Here is a 19,104-nt window from a genome sequence, read left to right as displayed (position 1 = left end):
CCCAGGGTTGCTTTTGTTGCCCACTTTGTGGTAGTAAAGTTTTAGCAAAGGATTGTGCTGCCTTTCCAAATGCTAAAAACTTAAATCAAATTAAGATCCCAGTGCCTGCTACCAGATGGAGTAAACAACCTGTCTCTTTCAATGTGAAAATGTAAAGGAATTATGAGAGCAAGACCTATTAAAAATGTTGATGCTAGCCCACAGTTATTTGTACAGGCAGAATGGAATGTGTATTTCTGCCTGATTAACCTCGTGCGTTTAGTAAGAAGCCCAGGTGTAAGAAGCACTGAGGCAATAGTGCAGAACTGCTTAGTCCCAGGCCTCATTTTGGATTTGAACCTTTGCAAGTGAGTTCTCCGCTTGGCAGGTGCTTTTCCAGCTGGCCCTGATGAACTGGAAAGAAAGAAAGAAAGTGTTTTAAAGCTTGAGATATCGCAAATTAGTGGAGGGTGGCCAATCTCTGCAGTGCAGCCACCGAGACACAACAAGAAATCTGCTAATTAGGCAAGAGCTCATCTCAGGTTGCCAGTTTGTTGCAAACCTCTGAGATTACACCATGTCCAAAAGGCTCAGGGCAACCTCATTTTGCAGCCTGGTCTCAGCAGAGCTCTCATGCACTCTTTCTTGGGTATGATTTTTATATATTTTTTTTAATTTAAACCTAGTTATTTACTATTTATCTAAACTTGGGGAGCTTTCTGTGCAATGACAGCAGCAGAGTCATTGCTGCTCCCCCTGCCAAAAGCTATTCTCAGCCTGTTTATGAAGTTGCTCTAGAATTTACTTGTGACACAGATGTTCACTTGCACCCCTACTAAGAACCGTGCCTTAATGCCATTTAGGTACAAGAAGGTCACACGGAGCAGGCACATTCCCTCTGTGCAGTAGGGGAAGGTATTTCCTATTCAATAGTAACAAATTGACACAGTAACCATAGCACAACACAGAAAACAGTTAAGTGTAGAGAACCTCTGAGAAGAAGTTTCTGCTGCTGGGTGAGGAAGAAACCTCAGGCAAGTTGAGTCCAGATTGACACAAAATGTCACCCATACAGTGGTGGGTGGTGTGCCAGAATATGTGCTGGGGTGCCACCTGAACACACAGACCAGAAGCATCTACACCTGTCTGAACATGGGTGTGGCGAGGCGTGGATGCTGGATGAACAAGAACTGTGAAAAGTAAGTTTTTCCCTGAATAAAGAGCAATTTTCTTGTGCTTCTTTTCACATTAGTCACAGTTGCAAAAGCAGCAACAGCTTGTAAAGTATCCAGGTGGTAGGGCTGGGGGGGGAGGGGGGGCCGAGGTTCGTAGCTCTCCTTTCCTCTTTCTCTGGACACCTTTTTCTCTTTGATTGCCAGTGTATTTTTCTGCTGTCTGTCTATCTCCAGGCCATTAAGGATTTCATGAACTTATGTTATTTGCATGTTTTCCAGCCTGAGGAGTTGTAGCCTATGTAGTCATTTATTGTGCAGAAGTTGTTCCATATTTTTTTGATAACTCTTGTCATTTCTTGGTCCATTTCCCCCAGATTCACTGCAGGGGAGCAGTAAGTCTTGCAGCCAGTTCTAGTGTTAGCAGTCAGGAAGGCAGTGGACAATCTGCCCACAGGGGCACATCTGTCCCATTTTGGGAAGGTGGTAAAGCTCTTGTTTCTGTGTGAGATCAGATGATACAGAAGAAGGAACTCTTGACCTGTTCCCCTGACTTGGCAAGCCTAGGATGTTTCAAGAATTGCTTTCTCTGTGTCGCTGAGGAATCTTAGAGCTCAACTTCTTGAGAACATGGATGAGGCTGCTATTGGGAATAGGGCTGGGGGCATTTGGAATAGTGGAAATGTGTGATAAGAAGGACAGGGTTCTGGTGAAGAAGGAGCTGCCTCATGGGACAGAGGAGGAACAAGGTTAAATGGAGCATGCAGGAATGTGATGTCAAGTGGTTCAGGGTCAGTGACTCCAAGGTCACTTCAGAAAGAGATTTTAATTGTTTTTGTGCTGAGCAGTGGCCTGTATTTGTTGTGCAGCTGCTTTCCTCAGTGCTGTTGACCCATAAGTGTTAATCTTCTCCCTTTTGAAGTCAGTGAGCATTTTGTTTACAGAAATAGTGATCAGGAAAGCGTTACCAGATATATCTACAGAGGTTGAATATTTACTTGGAGACTGGAAAAAAGAGTCAAAGTGCCCAACCTAACTGCAGACTAGTCATGCTCTTTTGAGTATGTTCAAATAACTGCATAAAGCAATCAAAATCTGGAGATAGTGAACACAGGTGAAATTGATGCCACTGTTTTATACTAAAACATTTTAATTTGCATTATAATTTTCCACTATTATGGCCTTCGTTTACCTACTTTTCAACTTTTCCAAACTTTAGACATTAGGATTAAAGTTCTTTTCAGTATGTACTTCCATTACTTTATATTTTTATATATGTAGAAGTTTCAGCCAGAATGTTTCTGTTGTTTCCAAGACATTGGTCAAAAATTGCATTGTTTTGCTCAAGGTAAAAATTTTAAATTTGGATGACCTGTTCATGTTGTAGGAGGAGAGAATTGTAATTTGCTAGCAGGTAGTCTTGCGTCAGAAAAGGTGGTATGAAAATAAACTCACTTGTATCCAGATATGAAATATTCGGAGAATCCCAGTTTGTACTTACTCAGGAGAAATTTATGTAGCGTCACAGGTTCCATCCATGCTGAACAAGTTTCACTGGGGCTGCAGAAGTTTGTCTGTAGCTACCTCTAGGTTGAGCACCGAGGCAAGAAAAAAGTCTTGAGCACTTCTTACCCAACCTAACAACCTGAGGGAAGTACCTAAATTAAAAAGAGTTTCCTTCTGTTCTTTCTAGACACTGGCTCCTCTAAGGCAGGAACAGTGCTCTGGAAGAGCATCTTTGTTGCCAGTAATTAGAGAAGACATCTTGGCAGTTCAGCCATTTAACTGAGGAGCCTCAATTACATGGGAATTTAAGTGAGAGGAATCCAATCTCTTCTCCAGCTCACAGTGCTGGTGTTTAGGTACGATAGGAGCTATAAGGGAGGAAAGGAGTAGTGAAGATGAGGGAAGGCATAAGGAAAATAGATTGCAGCAGAGGGCAGGAAGGAGGAAGAATATAGTTTACTATATTTTTTGAGGTTTTTTGAGATCTGGGAAGTGGTTTTAAAACCCTCTGGGCAAATGAAAGAGATGATGACTGGTTTGGTTGCAAAAAAGTGCCTGGCATATTGATCTTGCACGACCTCTTCTTTGCCAGTGGTAGAGAGGAAATTGGTGGTACTGTGAGTTTTATTTCACTTACCAGCAACCTTGAAGCCTCTGTTAGTGTTATCTGTTAGTCAGCACCTGACTATGGTTCTGTGAGAGCTTTAGCTATGACAGAATATTTGTAGGGTATGGGAGATCATGTAATCTGTTCCTCGGGTGACTTTTTGGGACTTGAGTTCTATGAATGTCTTACTAGTCTTTGATGCATTTAAGGTCTCTGAATCTTTATGGAGAGAATTATTTTCTACATGCTGAGCCTGAATTTACATTTCTTAAGTGAATGACAATTTATCACCAGTAGATGGTGATAAAATACTAGGGTTTGGCATTTTAAAAACCTCTGTGTCAGAAGTTGACACTGGCTCTGGTTGTATCTCTGCTGAAAAGCTACTCTGTTCAGTTTAAACTCTAATCAGGATGAAACACTTCATAAATATATTGATGATATGTCATTAACTGGCAGGCAGTGAACTATACTTTCAGGATCAAAACTAGTAATGGAACAGATAAACCAAATAATCCCAAGGACAATCAGTCTCCTACATGCCACACACTCAGAGATACATGTCCCCAAGACCTGGGGTACAAGCAAATCAACCTTTTTTTTTTATTCCATCTGCATTTGATGGAATTTAAAATCAACTTCACAGCAAAATAATCTTTTGTAGATCACTATGTAAGGATTTTTTGGAAGACATTTCTATTTGGTTATGGAAAATCTCATTAGAGACCTCCCCTGTTTGAGTATCTCTCCAAGCATGTCTTAACTGCTTCAAACGGACAATTCTGACACCCTTAAAGTTATCAGTTTAATTCTGTTTTGTTGAAAGTTGGTCTACCTCCTTCTTGTATGCATGAATAAAAAGAAACTAGCATATATATACTTAAGGAAAAAGTTTCAATTGATTTATAGCATAAGCAAGACACTTATTCTCTGGACTTTATTGATGAATGCTAACAAAAGATATTGTCCAAGCATAGCTTTCTATGTCCAGCTGTGCTAGCTCCATAGGTTTGTGTTTTCTGCTTTACTGTACATGTTCATCACTCCTCCTGTTAAAGTGTTTTGCTTCTTCAGGTTGCTTGCTAATTGTTCCCCAAACTGTTTTAGGCATAATAATCTGGATTAGTTTAAACAGATTCAGTATTGAATCTGCTAACTGGGGATATTGTGAATGAAACAGTGGGTAAAAGAAACACAGGACAAAGTGAGGGTCCAGCTTCAGGTGGTGGTGTTGATCCACAGCACATATGGAGGCTCCTCACCCTTAGTTCTTACTTGCACTGTCCTGTCATGTACAGCTCATTAAACTCTGTTTCTCAGCTTTTGATGATGGCTAATCCATGATGTTCCCCTTGTAAGAGTATTCACAAGAGCCAGCAGATTTTAGGTGCCTGAGATCCTCTGATACATCAAAGATGGGCAAGGCATGGTTCTCTCCCAGTAAAGAAAACTGCTTCTCTAGGAGCAGGGGCTTTCTACCTTGTGTGCTGTTTATCTTGCTATTTTGGGACAGAATTACCCTGTTTTTCTTAAAGTCTGAAAGAAATGAGTAGGAAATTCGACACCATGATGACTGAGTTCACTGCTGGTGTTGGGAGAAGGTGAGAGGAATATGCAGCTACTTGAAGGTGAGGTGTGAACTGGTCTTGAGAGTTTTTCACAGGACTGGAGGTGGTTGACTTTGCTTGTCTTGGTCTGTTACAACTTGACATTGAGACATCACAGCTGAGCGTTTCTGAACTCCTTCTGTCCCAGGCGAAAGGGTAACCTCCTTGTGTTTCACTTTACAGCATGTAGTCAGGTAGACCATGACAGCTACATGTCTCAAGTAACACACACCAACTTTCTGGCTTCCTCTGTATGGAGTGGACTAAGCTTTGTCATTGTGCTCTTAGTAGTTAATTGCACAGGTTGTTAACTCCTGCTCTTAGAAACTGTGGTAACTCTTCCTCATACCTGACTATATTTTACTTCCCTGTTCAGAATGGAGAACATCTCTGCATGGTCATTTGGCTGTGCTTTAAGTCCTCAGTTTTGCTCACATCCCTCCCACTACTGTTTTTCTGGTTGTCACTCATGACTGCAGACAGCTGCTGTCTTGGTGGGGCTAACTTGGATATCCAGAAAGGTCTCATTACATTTCAAAACTCCAAGTGCTTTTTGTTCAGTCTCATCTCACTAGATACAATAAGGGTCAGATTAGTGTCAGTTTAAGCCGAGGTGCACTTGGATTTGGGATCTGTGCTTGCTGTTTGTGTGGGCTGGAATACTTTCAGGAAGTACAAGTGTGACTAAAAGCACCACCTACTCTCATTATCATGCTAACGAATCAGCTTTATACAATACATGTACTCTTATCTTTGCAAGCAGAAATGTGGCATGAGGGGTGTGTTCTATTCAACCGAAAAGAACTTTTTTTGAAAAAGAGAATTTGCTTTTTTGAGTTGTTTACATAGAACTTACCAGTGAAAATACAGAATATAACCCTGTAGCCCTTCTTTGTGAAAGCAGTCTAATGAAGTTCTGTCAGGGTTACAGGATTTTCCTGTTTAAAGACTTGATCCATAGTAACTAATCTCTGCCTATCTACTAATTAAAAATATGCATTAACAATGTGGTTTGCCTTGGCTTTCAGGATTTGGAAAAACATCCTGAGATACATATCAGTCCTGAGACACCCTGAAATTCTTCAATTCCTAGTAAATTTGAAGGCTATTATGGTACCCAGCAGCCCTTGCATAGAAGTCTGGAAAAACACCAAGGAAAAAAGAAGTTTTTCCTTTGTGAAACCTTATCTGCATTTCAGGTGAGCAAAGCAGGACAGACTAATGCTTCCTACACAGCAATGGAGAAAGGTCATAGTGCTGAAGGATGGGTAGGAAGTATAACACATCCGTAGGCATTGGCTTTAATGAAATGTAATAATTTCCATCAGGGGAGGTTATTCTCCATGTTTTCCCAATCTTCCTTCCAAATACTAGTCTTGTGCTTCTGGGGAGCTTTGTAAATTAAAAAATCTGCACTACCACAGTGCTCATTAAACAGTTTGGTTGGTATTTGTGTGCTGGATACAGAAAGAATCAGCCTGAGTTCAGAATTGGTTTCAGTCTTGCAGCCAAATTGTGCTTCTCTCCCATGAAGACATTTTGATTACTTTCTACTTTTTTTTTTATTACTGTTCTTTTTTCTTGTATTGCAGCCAATCCTACAGAACAATCCCTCAGAGCTTACTATAACCCAGCTCTGTTTTAAACTGTGGGTCTGTATTTCAAATACAGCCAATGTTATTTAAGAATTTGCATGCATCAGTCCACTGGAAGAGATGGCCAGTCTCACCCAGCCAGCATTTATAAGCTCCCTTGGGAAGAAGTGATGCTTTTTCTCCCTCGTCTGACAAATCCCTGTCCTGTCAAAGATGCTGTAATTGATCTTTGTCATTAAATTCAATAATGTCCAAATTTACAGATCTACCTTATTTCAGGCTAATGCAGATAAATGAGGTTCATGGTAAAATATTGACTTTTACTTGGCACCTATGCACCTCAGCACTTTATGCGTTTGATTAACATACAAGCAAGGCTGTAAAATCAAATAAATGAATGCAAGGAGTAATGTTTTATTCTCTTTAAATGATATATGAGACATAGCTATTTATAGGAAGGGACTGGGAGAGAAATGTAAAGCTAAGCCAATTCTAAGAATGCTGATACAGGAGATTCAGTGAAAAATTGATATTTGTATGAGGAAACTTCTGTAGGGAAAGTCAGAACACCATGTAGTGGTGTAGAGCTCATTTATTTGTGCCTTGATCATGGTCTCTACCCAGTGCAGCCAAACATTACATAAGAAGCATTTTTAAAAAATAAGGCACATGTTTTTAATGCTCAGTTACTGGAATTCCTTGCTAGGGACTGTGATAGATCATTTATATGGAAGTCTTTAAAGCAAGATTTTATACTTCTCTGCAGGCAATGCTGCAGCTGAGCCGTGAATGCTGGACTTACTAAAGAAACTTCTCCAGCAGATGATCATTATGCAGGAGTCCAGGTGGATGGTCATGCTGGTCTCTGTATGGATGTGACACACTCAAATTAGAGAATGCTTATTATGCAAATAGTGTGATGAGTTCAAGCTACTAAGAACCACCAGATATTTTAATAATTTAAGAGAGAATGTCCTCAGAGAGATGATTCCCTTGAAAAAGCGTTTATCCACTGCAAGGGAAACTGCTCAGAGCTCACTGAACCCCCAGACAATGGAATTTTCAAACTATCTCACTTGAGCACAGCAAAAATACTGACTCATTTCAGACTTATTCCCTCACTATGCAAAATACATACGCATAGTGATCCATGAAAAATACAAATAGGCAGATCCTGAAAGGATGTAAATAGCAAAAGCTCTAACAAGGGAAAGTCTTTAACAGATGAGACTGTTGCTGCATCTCTGAGAATGCTGCATATGAAACATCTTTCTCCACAAATAATGAGGACAATACAGTAATGTGAAAAATGTGACCAATGTAAACACAGACCATTGTTTCCTTGCTGTCAGAATCACGGATTTAGTCAGAAACCACAGAACCTCATCCAGCTTTCCTTTGAAGAGGGGAGGGCTTTTAGCACAGATGCATTGGAAAATGGCTGAATGGGGAACAAGCAGAGCAGTTTTCCCACTAGAGCAATCTGCAGCTAGATCACTGTGGGGTACTCTGATTTCAGACTGAATGTTGTTTCATTGCAGTTACTTAGCTTGCTCCCAGGACAGAATCCATTTTCAGGAACAGGAACTTTTATTTTGGAATAAGGAGTCCACAAGGGAAGATGCTGCAGAAGAGCAGTCATCCACCTGTGTATTTTGGCTGGCCTGTTGTTACAGAGCATCGTAAAACTCTGAAACAAAATGCTGCAGTGGCACTGCTTCTTGCCACCTCCTTAGTTATGTGGCTGCCCTGTGCTCCAGAAAACCTTTCCTGGACCTTTGTCTCATACTGCCAGTCGCTGAAATAACCTAGTTAAAATTCCTCTCTGACATCAAACTATAGGAAAAAGAGAAAAAGTTTTCAGAAGGACTAAGTGTCCTCCAGAACCCATTTTTCAGGTAAGTGTCTCTGTAATATCTTGCCATAAGGTTTCTCTTTGTCATAGTGTTGCTTCTGGGAATTTTGCTGCCAGTTGGATTTCCGAGCTCTTTCAAAAGGGAAGTGACTTTGTTTCAGCAGGGAAGTTACGATATCTTGAAGTGTCACAGGAGTCAGCATCATTTTCTCTTCTGAAGTTAGGAATGAGACAACATTACCCAAATGGATCCTGGGAGATGTGAGTACATTACCAGGTCTGACAGAGACACCTGTGAATCCCAGAGCAAATTCCTGGGATCCATCCTGACTACCAAATGTAGACAGCTGCTGAGTCACTGGATTCAGTACTCTGGGCTGCCTTTATAGCTAATGGAGGGAAACATGGGCTTTCATCTGAGCCATTCCAAGTACTTGCCACAGGATGCAATACCCCACAAAGATAAAGTGCCTGTTTCTTCCCACCTGTTACAAAGCTAACTCAGGACGACTACCCCAGGTACAGAGATCTAAACTGTAGAGATGTACAGTTAAGTGAATGAGGCTGAAGCTCTCTTGTCTTTTAATATATTTTGTATAGATGTATGTCTTTAATTGTAATCCTCAAAGAGGGATAAAACAGTGTGAACATGGATCTCTCTAAAGAAATGGGTTTCTGATCAGAAAATTGAGAGGCTCTGAGAAGGGTTATGTCCTTTTCTATCACGAAGAATGTTTAATAAATCCTTAGAAGTTTTATAAATTTGTGTATGGGAAAAAAAGAGAAAGCCTGACACACCTTCACACAGTTTCTTTGTTTCAAGGTCATCATGAATTAATTCTGGAGAACCATGGAATCAGTTATGTATGTCCAATAAATTATAGAAGGTAATTAAGCTATTCATTTTAACTTCAGTGCTTCACTTTAGTGTCCTTGTGGATCTGCAACACTGTGTGCTTTTTTTTGCAATAAAAAACTTGGATAGACCCATAAGTTTGATAAAATCATTGGTGGAATGCTGTCATGTGATTTTCTTCTGTGAAGAGTTACTATAATTAGTTCTGTGAGCAGATAAATCCAAATGGTTACCTTTATTTTACAAATGGAAAAGCAAGACACAATAGGGTTTCCATTGGCGGCAGTGAGCTTTGTATCAAACCACAATTGTTACACTCAAGATGTCACAAAGTTTGTGGCACATTTGGGAAAAGAATGCAGAAAATCTAAATCTCATGGAATGTGTACAAAAGGTAACACAGATCATGAGGATGAATTGAAATGACAGATTACACTCAAGCTTGTGTAGGTCTTGCCTTCTGGTTTAGATCACCAATGTTCTCTACACAGGTGTACTAAGGGTTAAAATATTGAGGCATGCATCCATTTCAGCTGGTGCAGTTTTGCTTGTGTCTCTGGCTGTAGTAACAAACCAAACACGATTGCAACGCAGTTTCGTAGAGAACTGGGACATGAACCAGACATGAACCTTCTCACTCTGGGTTCTCAGTGTCAGCTTGTTGCACAGCCAGTGGTTTTCTGAATGCTTTGGTGCCAATCGACTGCAACTGCAGAAGGATTTGACATCTAGGGACTGCTCTGCAGGGCATTTGTAGTGTGCAAAAGAGGTAAATAAGGGTGATGTAAGCAGAAGGAGAAGCTAGTATGGAAATGATGCTGGCAGAGATCATGTGGATGTTGGGATTCACAGGAGTTCCTTCCTGGTATGCTAGAGACAAGCTGATATCCAGTGGCAGTGAGTGCCTGGTTAGTGACAACACACTCACAGTACAGACATTCCACCTGCCTGGTAGCTGTCCCTCAGACCCTGACCTCCTCCAGTTGCTGGCATCCAGACCTAAGAGCCCCTCAGTCTCGTGGCTGGCAGACACCAGCTAGAGCTGGTAAAACTGAAGTGCACTGGTGAATCATGCACACAGAGGGAACAGGGACCCTGCTCACACAGCTTAGTAAAGAGAGAGTTTAGGTGTGATGTTGTGGTGGGGACTGGATGAAAATACTGACCAGCAACATGCAGGTGGCCTTTTCTGTGTTCTTTTTCCTCTGTACATGCTTGCTCCTCCCAGATCCAGCTAGTTCTCTCCTTTTCCCCACTTTTGATCTTTCCTCTAAACATCCCTCTAAACATGTTTTGAATCTTTCTACAGTCCATTTAAAATGTCCTGTAATACATTTTACACAGTCTTCAAACATTCTCTGCCCTATCCCCATGTCTCCCATAATAAGTCTTACACAGCTTAAGGCAACAACCCCTTTCAGTTTGTTCAGTTTTCCAGGGAGAGAGTTTTTTTTGGCTGACACATCTTGGAGGGTTTTACATTCAGGTACAGCCAAATTTGCCCAAATGCAAGTGTAGTCTTTCTGGAAATCTTTTTCTCCAGCACTTTCAGCTCCTTTCTGCTGTTGATGTCTGAAGCTGAGCAGGCCTAAACAGTACTGTTCACCTTCTACATGTAATTATTCATTTTACAGACTATTATCATCATCATTATTATCATTGTTTTGGCTTTTTTTACAAACACAAGTCCTAGTCTATTCAATTTCTCTGCATACAGAAATTGTTCTACATCTTCCTCATTGTCTCTGTGCATTTTCTTGTTTGCCTCTCATCTAGCTGAGACAGGATGAAGGTGCAGTGCTGACAGTGGTTTTTAGCACTGTTCAAATTAAGGACAGCAAAAAGGCCTTACACTTTCCAGGACTGGGCTGCTTCTGCCCTGGTTTGGTCTGAAAAAGTTCACTTAAAGCTAAAACAAAAATAAGGACAAAAGACCCAGGTGAATAACATCATCTTCATCATGACCCCATTAAGGTTAATAAAATGTTAAAATGAGGCACTGCTCACTCACTGTTTCATTTTACTTCATTGGTTTTTCCTACCAGCAGTGCATCAATAACTTGCAGTATATTCTAACTGATTGAATAAAAAGTTATATTTAATTGGGAAATCAATGAGCAGGAATAGGGCACTGAGGTCATATAGATTGTATCATCCTGACCAATCTAACTCACTTGCCCTTTGAGCTGGTCTTTCATCATTATATTTCACTTGCCAATTCCTCAACAGTCTTAATTATGGGCACAGCAATTTGTCTTCAAATATCACACTTCAGTGAAATCTATGCATCAATAAATACAGCTCAAAAGTGGTTTTCCACACTGCTGGAGACTTAATTGCTTCTACAGTTAAAGCAAATGCTGTCATTCTTTACATTTGCGGTGCTTTTCAACATCTTCAAGTGACTGGAGGCCATTCAAGATGGCTAAATTAAAGGAAAACATGTATTTAAATACAAGGATTCGTTCTGAGTAATTTTTGACACTTTATCTGTACAGAACATTCTTCCCAGTGCTGCAGTTGAAGCTTGGCTAAGAAATAGCAGAGAACACTTCAGAAAGAATAGCTGGTGTCATTGGAAAGATCTGCTGGCTGTTCAGTTTCTGACTGCCTCTTTTAAACCCCAGCTATATGCAGGGGAAGTGGTGAATACCACATTCACAAATTTTTCCCAGTCTAGGAAAACTAGCTTTTCCTTTTCAGTAAAGTGCAGTTTTAGTGTTGTCCTTGTGTTTGCCCTCTGGAGAAAGCAGGAATGTGGGAATACCACTTGGAAAGCATGAGATGCAAGTGAGGCTTAAAAAGTCATTGTGTGAGCAGTGGAGAAGTCCACAACTGTGGAATATATTGGCTGGGATCAGAGGCAGTCTTGCAGGATTTCATTGAGTTACTGCAGCTAACTCCTCAGGTGATACAAAGCATCTGTGTTTTTATTATGCTGTTCTTTTTACATATATCTCCCTGATTCCTAAACCAGTATTGATTTCTGAGTGGCTGTCAATATTTTTTTGCCTTTATAATAGGTAGCCTAAGTCCTCCTAGAAGAGATTTTGGCATCCCTGGGTGCATGGGACAGGGGCAGACCTAGGGCCACTCGTACCATGTTTCAAGTGTGCTCTGGCTGCTGGCATCTCCTGAGTCCCTCTACCAGGCACACTTACCTGCTCAGTTGCTTGAGAGAAAGCATTTCAGGGGAAGCAGTGTGCTTTGGTGATTAATTTAACCTGGAACCCATGAGACTTTCCCATCCACACGGTACTGTGGATGCAAATAAGGGATCAGCTTTGGGGCAAAGAACTCAGCGTGTGCTCAAGGGTGAAGAACAAGATCTGGACGTTCTTGTTATCTCAACTCCTTGCCTGCAAACAAAGATGGTAATGATCCCTTCTCTGATGGTTTAAGGCTGCCACTTCAGAAACAGACGAAGAAATATTGTTTAGGATTCTGGTTTCTGACCTACTCTATAGTATTTTCAGCAGTAGTTTCTTAATAGTGTGTAACTAAATATGCATTGGTCCCATTTTGTGCTACATTCTAATATCTGTGTTTGGCATTTACATGAGCCAAGGTCAAATCCTAGCTCTTGACAGAATCGAATAAACATTCCTTAGCAGGCAGAACATGTTGTTTTGCTTTTTCTTTATCTAAAACTTCTGTCATGCAGCTGAGGAACCTCTCCTGACCAAAAGTTTTGTGGAAACAGGTCAGTGGTTGTGAAAAGTTTCAGCTGTGATGCTTCATCTTTTTCTGATAAAACCACTCTGTTGAGGCATTTTTGACAAGCTGTAAATTGTATCTCTGAAATATCTGGAGAAGTTTGTTATCTTCTGAGCATTATTTTCTTTGCAAGATGTAGCATGATCTGAGCTGGTGCTATCTGGAATATCTAATTCTAGAAATGACATGTAGAAATGACCCTTAAAAATATTTTTTCAAGTGAAGATGCTATTTAATGTCCAAGATATAGACTGAGCCGAGCAGAGCAGAACTATTGAATAACAGTGCCATTGGATGTATAATTATCCAGAAAGTAAATTGATTATATCTACTTTAGACATAATGGAAATAAAGCTACTATAGTTGAACATTATCACAGGTTTTGATGTTCTTGGCTTGGAGAGAAGATATCTCAGCTTCTGCTTGGAAGATTATCTTGGAAACCTATCTGCCCTCACAAGGGTACTGACAAGACATACACTTTAGGGAAAACACAGCAGAGTCTCTGTGCCTTAAAATCTATCAATCCCCAAAGTCTGTCACAAAAATTGACAGGAGAGCAAACCTCAGGAGAGGTTTGTGCCTTGGCTGTGTATTTCAACTTTGGAAAGCCTTTTCCTGGACTTCTCATACATAGATCCAGTGTGTTGGACTTACCTCACATGATACTCGTGCCTATCCCTAAAGAGAATTTTAAAATTGATTTCTTGCTATAGGGGCACAGATAGTGTTGAATTTCATCCCTAATATATTCACAGTGTGTTATCAAGGATATCAAGACCATCACCTGCATTCTCACGGATAGGTTTGAAAGCTCTGAGGGTTAAGTGTTGCCTCCAAGAAAACTCAATGTAACATGAAGTCTGTCTCCAAGTAGACACATACCTTTTAATCACTGTACTTTCCATGGGAAGTGGTGGAGTCCACAGAAAATTAGACAGCTGGTTAGAACATGCAGGAATAATCATAGAATCACAGAACAGTTTATGCTAGAAGGTTCCTTAAAGACCATGTCATTGCCACCCACCCTGCCATAGGCAGGAACACCTTCCACTAGACCAGCTTGCTCAAAGCCACACCCAACCTAGCCTAGTTGTACATGATGGTAAATATAGGCTTTTTTCTAGAATTTCAGGTGCCTTCCAAAGTTGTTGTTTTTTTTAATATTTTCTGAGTATTTATGCCAGTGATTCCCAACTTTACTATCCAAAATACTGCAATGCTGAGAGCGCAGCACATTGTGTGCTGTCTCCCATTTGAGCTCCGTATTCCTAGGGACGTCAAGAAGCAGGGGATCACACAGCTACTGAAGGATCTTGTGGTGAGCCTAATGTCTCCAATTCCAGGGATGGGGATTGCTTTCTACCTGAGTAATGTATTTGTTTGCACCTAGTTTATGGATGGAGAGGTTGGGGTTAAATGAAAAACCTATGGTTTCTAGAGAGTGATAATGCTAAAAAGAAAATGCAAACCATTTGTTTTGGACCTGTGTCCTCATCTCCACATCCAGAGCTCTGGCTGATACACAAAGGAAAACAGGTACTTCTTTGTCTTGAAACCCCTGTAGTTGGTCCCCCCCCATCTCTGCACCCAGCATTGAAATGCTACATTACCAAATACTTGTCTTGGTCTTCTCTGGCAGAGGAAAACATACATACCCTTTTTCTTCTGTGTTTGGTCACAGAATCTTGTGTTCTGCGATCTGTTTTATGAAGCTTTTCAAAGCAGAGAGGTTTTTAGGCTTTGTGCAGCTATTGGAGCTATTATCTAGTTTGTTTTGTTTTGCTGATGGGGATTTGGCTCAAATTAGATTATCTCCCCCTCATCACATAGACGCTAACTGTACATTTTCTATGCATGACAGATACGGTGATATATCATCCTGCAAAAGCTGGAAAAGAGTGCTTTTTGACTTTGCTCTGAGCAAACTGACCTTCCTAAAAATGAAGCTTTGCCTCTGTGAATGCTGCTTGAGTGTTTCCTTTGTAAGATAATAGTTTGCATGAGTTACAAGCTCTATAGTTGTGTATTGCAACATTTTCCCTCTACAGTATCCTTGAGGAAATAGCAATGGTTAAGTGTTCATTTCTTTTACAGAGTGTAGATCTGATTATTTTCCAGTCAATTCAGAGTTTTTCCTGAGGTCTTTTCTGCTAGCTACAGGCAGTGAAATAGAGCAAAATTGTGAAAGATATCACTGTATACAGGTAATGGAGAAATGATTTAAGGAAGAAGTCACTTTTGTATGCAGACATTGTATCCAGATCTAGTAGGGATTATACAGATTTATATGGGCTTCTACATTTAATTAAAGATACTGCTAAAATGTGATGGTGTGCACACATGCAAATGAACTGAAGTCATGGGTTTTTTACTTTTTTTCAGGGCGAAGATTAAGTAGGGCTACTGCTTCACCAGAACATTTCTTGAGACTATTATCAAGTTCTGGTGCAATTCCATTATGTCCATCTTGTCCACCTATAGCCATGTTCATGTTCGCTATTCATGCAATAGCTCTGGTGATTTCAATAATGCATATATTTGCCATCAGTATACGGAAGAATTAGAGTAGAGAAATAAGCTGTGGCAGCACAGAGAGAAAAGAGTCTTTAAATATGGGCTAATTCTGAGCTTCCTGAGCTGGTGCATAAACAAAGAATACTTTTGCTTTTAGGGAAGTGTGTCCTTTTCACACAACTGAATGAAATCAGAGTGGCAGATCAAATGATTTTTCATGCTGAATCCAAAAGCAGGAAGAAGCAACCTTAAGAAAATGAAATGAATGGAAAATAAAGTCCATTCATGATACTCAAAAGAGAAGATTCTCCATATGGAGGGCTCATAGTGTGGGAATGCTTATGTTCTTCCTGGAATGGCTATGTGGAAGTAAAAAGGAGCAGCATGGCTTTAAACCATCAGGAATCTTCAAAGAAAAGAATCAGCTGGGAAACTGAGCAATGGTGGCAAGTAGTAAAAATCTTTGAAGAGCTCCAGTTCCTCTCCAGTTACAGAGGAAGTTGTGTAGCTTAATCATCAGCAGATGTTTCCCATAAAATCCCACTCTCAGTTATGCACTCAACCATCTGAAACAGTCCCAGGTCCCTCATATGTCTTGATTATACGAAAATTTTCTATGATTTGCCAAATTCATGCCAACATATCCACCCTTGTGCCATTTGGAAAACTGGAACTGCAGCAATTGCTGTTAAAAAACCCGTGATGAATGAAGGTAAAGTTTGTGTTCAGTGCTAGTTTCCTCCAAGAGGTTTTGAAAGGTTTTTATTGCTATTGCTGAACACTTTCAGCAATGTACAATGTTTTGCTCATTCTCTGGGTCTCATATCCCTTAACTCGGGGACATCAAATGTGAAAATCTTTGGCAGAAGCAGAGAAAGAGAGCTTCCAGAGAAAGAAAGCTACTGCAGTTCTTTTAATAGCATCAGCTCTTCAGCATATATCAAGGGTGGCTGAAACTGAAGCAAGATCCAGGCTCTCCTGCTTCCTACCTGTGTTCTTCCTCTGCACCAGCTGGTGTGGGTGATGTGTTTGGGTATTGCAGGAGCTGCGGTGGTCAGGATGGTTGGGGCTGACAGAGAGATCTCTAAAGCCAGGTGTTGGAACTTGTGGTTTATTGAAAAGGGCGTGGGTAAAAGGCCCTGCTTGGAGCTGCCAGTCACAGCTCAGAGCAGGCCTGTAAGAGCAGAAGAGCAAGAGTAAGAAGAGTAAAGAGAGAGGTAAGAGAGCAAGGTTCCCGTTACAATACAATAAATCTTCATCTGTGTTGAATATTCTAATTTTCACTAACCAATCTCATACAAGGTACAAATCCTATAGCATTTACATACAGCCTATAAGAATCATTACATTACCATACTGTGTTACACTTTAAACCCTAAAAACTCCTCTTTGGACCCCCTCTGCCAAGCTAGTAGAGTCTTCTCTGACCCTGGACCTGTCTGCAAGCTGAGGGAATTGTTCAATCAAGAGGGGATTACTTTCAGCTGGCCATACTATTGTTTTCTAGTTATTCAGTAACTAAGGTTTGGTATCTCAAAGATGGCTTTCATTTCAATCTCGCTTATAGTTTCCATATTCTCAAAATCTTTTCCCAGGCAATCATATTTATAAGGTTTTCTTGTTTCATCTTCCCCAACAGAGTATGACCTGGATGAGTTGGTCAAGCATTTGTGTTTGTGCACGTGTGTGAAAAGAAGTAGTTGAAAGGGAGGAAAGCTCAGTCTTCACCATTTCCTTTAGTGGACAGAGAAGGCAAAGCCAAGTTAAAGCTGCTTAATGTTGCAGGATTTTAATAGTACTTGCTCTAAGAAAGATGTGAAAACCTGTGTAGTTTGTCCTGATTAGACAGGAAGCTGCACCTTCAGGGAGAGGCCTCAGTCTGGATAGATGGTTGAATCTTCTCCAGTGCTGTGACCAATCCTACCTTCTGCACATGGGATTGCAGAGTGGAGAGGGACAACAGAGGTCTCAAATGATGGTCAGAGTCCTGGGGGTCATGCTCTGTTCATGGCCAGAAAAAACAGTGGTAACCATGAATCACAGTCAAGCTTGACAAGGAAGTACCCAGGTTTTCCCTAAAATTGCTAAGAGGACATCTGGAAAAAGAACAAGTACTGAGGAAAAATTACACTTTGGAGCTCTTTGACTTTAAGTTGTATCACTGAATAAAACTGTGTCTTGAAAGAAACTTGAATGCAATTGGGATATATTCTGAGCTTGGAAAACTGTTGGCTATCTTAAAGGCAAGAAATTAGGAAGAAAATACATGGAATAATGTTTGAGGAAAGTAAGCCTCTCCTAAGTTCTACGTAAAGGCTTTATGAGGCATTAGCTTTGTGTTAAATTTACAGGCCCCCTTTCCCCTGCAAAGTTGATCTCTCCCCTGTGAAGCAATAAGCTATTAAGAATCAGTTTCATATTCATCCTCCTGATTCATGCCACACACTTGTGTTCATCGCAGAAGGCAAGTTAAGCCCCTTTTGGAGAGTGCCCTATATAATTTTATAGTCATCTGCTGAAGGAACATAACTCTGTGTAATTTGTATTGCAAAGCTCACCTAGTGTGTAGCACTGGGTACATTTGCAAAGCTGTGTCTAGGAGAGCTGCCATGGTGGTTCAGCAGTATTAGTGGAGCCTCTGCTTTTGGGAGGTGGCCTGGTTAGGCTGTGTTGTGTTCAGAGAGTAGGGATGCTCAAAAGATGTCTCCAGAGGCAGATTTTTACTGAGGTGTTCTCATACCACATTTTCATGAGTGCATCTGGTTGCATCAGTCACTCAGAGAAGAGAGACTGAAAGGAATGCTGACTTGTATATTCCAGATGAACTGATTTCTGGAAGTTACATTTTGGTCCCAAAGACTGAACTCTTTGCTATATTTTATATATTTAAAGGATAGTATGTTTTATTTTCTTTAGCAGCAAGCTATGGCAGCAATGTCTTCAGATCCTTTTTGACTTTTTGTGCATGTTCTTTCTTATTTGTTCCAGTTAGCAATAAGTCTCCCAGATAAGAAACACTGCCATTTAACTCCCTGCAGATCAGGCTTTTTTGCTCTGAAACACTGGAGCTTATTAACTTGGAAGATTCATAAGCTAACATTCATTCTAGCAAATCTCATATAACTTGGCTAGTACTTCTTTAATAGAAAATGAACCACATATTCCATCACTGTATTTTTCTGAGCCCCAGTAAGTCCTCGTTTCTTTATGTTTATTAATTGTATTTAGCTAATTGACGCTGATATTAATTGTATTGAAAATGGAAAGTGTTTTATATGACAACACAGCAATGCATGCACTTTTCAGATATTGCAGAGGAACAGTTCCTTTGACAGACATAATCTCTAATTCTGTGTCATCTATAGCTTTAAAGATAATCTCGTGTATGGTTCTTCAAAATAATTTAGACTGGGATTCTTCTCCACTCAATAGATACCTACAACCAAGCTCATCACCTTGGGTTGCCCTTATAGTTACTGAAATGCTTGTGTAATCCATGTTTCTCATGAACAAACATGGACTCTGCTTAAGCCAGAATGAATTTTCCTGTGATTATCAAGAGTCTGCAACATGCTTGCACTTTAGTGTCTGTGTTTGATCAGGTAAAGCTTACCTTAGTTTCTTGCTAGTTTGCTTAGAATTGCAAAATGCTACAGAATGAATGGTGCCACTGATGGGACAGCATATCTGTAC

The sequence above is a fragment of the Sturnus vulgaris genome, chromosome 2, assembly GCF_052056855.1.
Source record: "Sturnus vulgaris isolate bStuVul1 chromosome 2, bStuVul1.hap1, whole genome shotgun sequence".
Taxonomy (NCBI): Eukaryota; Metazoa; Chordata; class Aves; order Passeriformes; family Sturnidae; genus Sturnus; species Sturnus vulgaris.
This window is presented reverse-complemented; position numbering follows the sequence as displayed.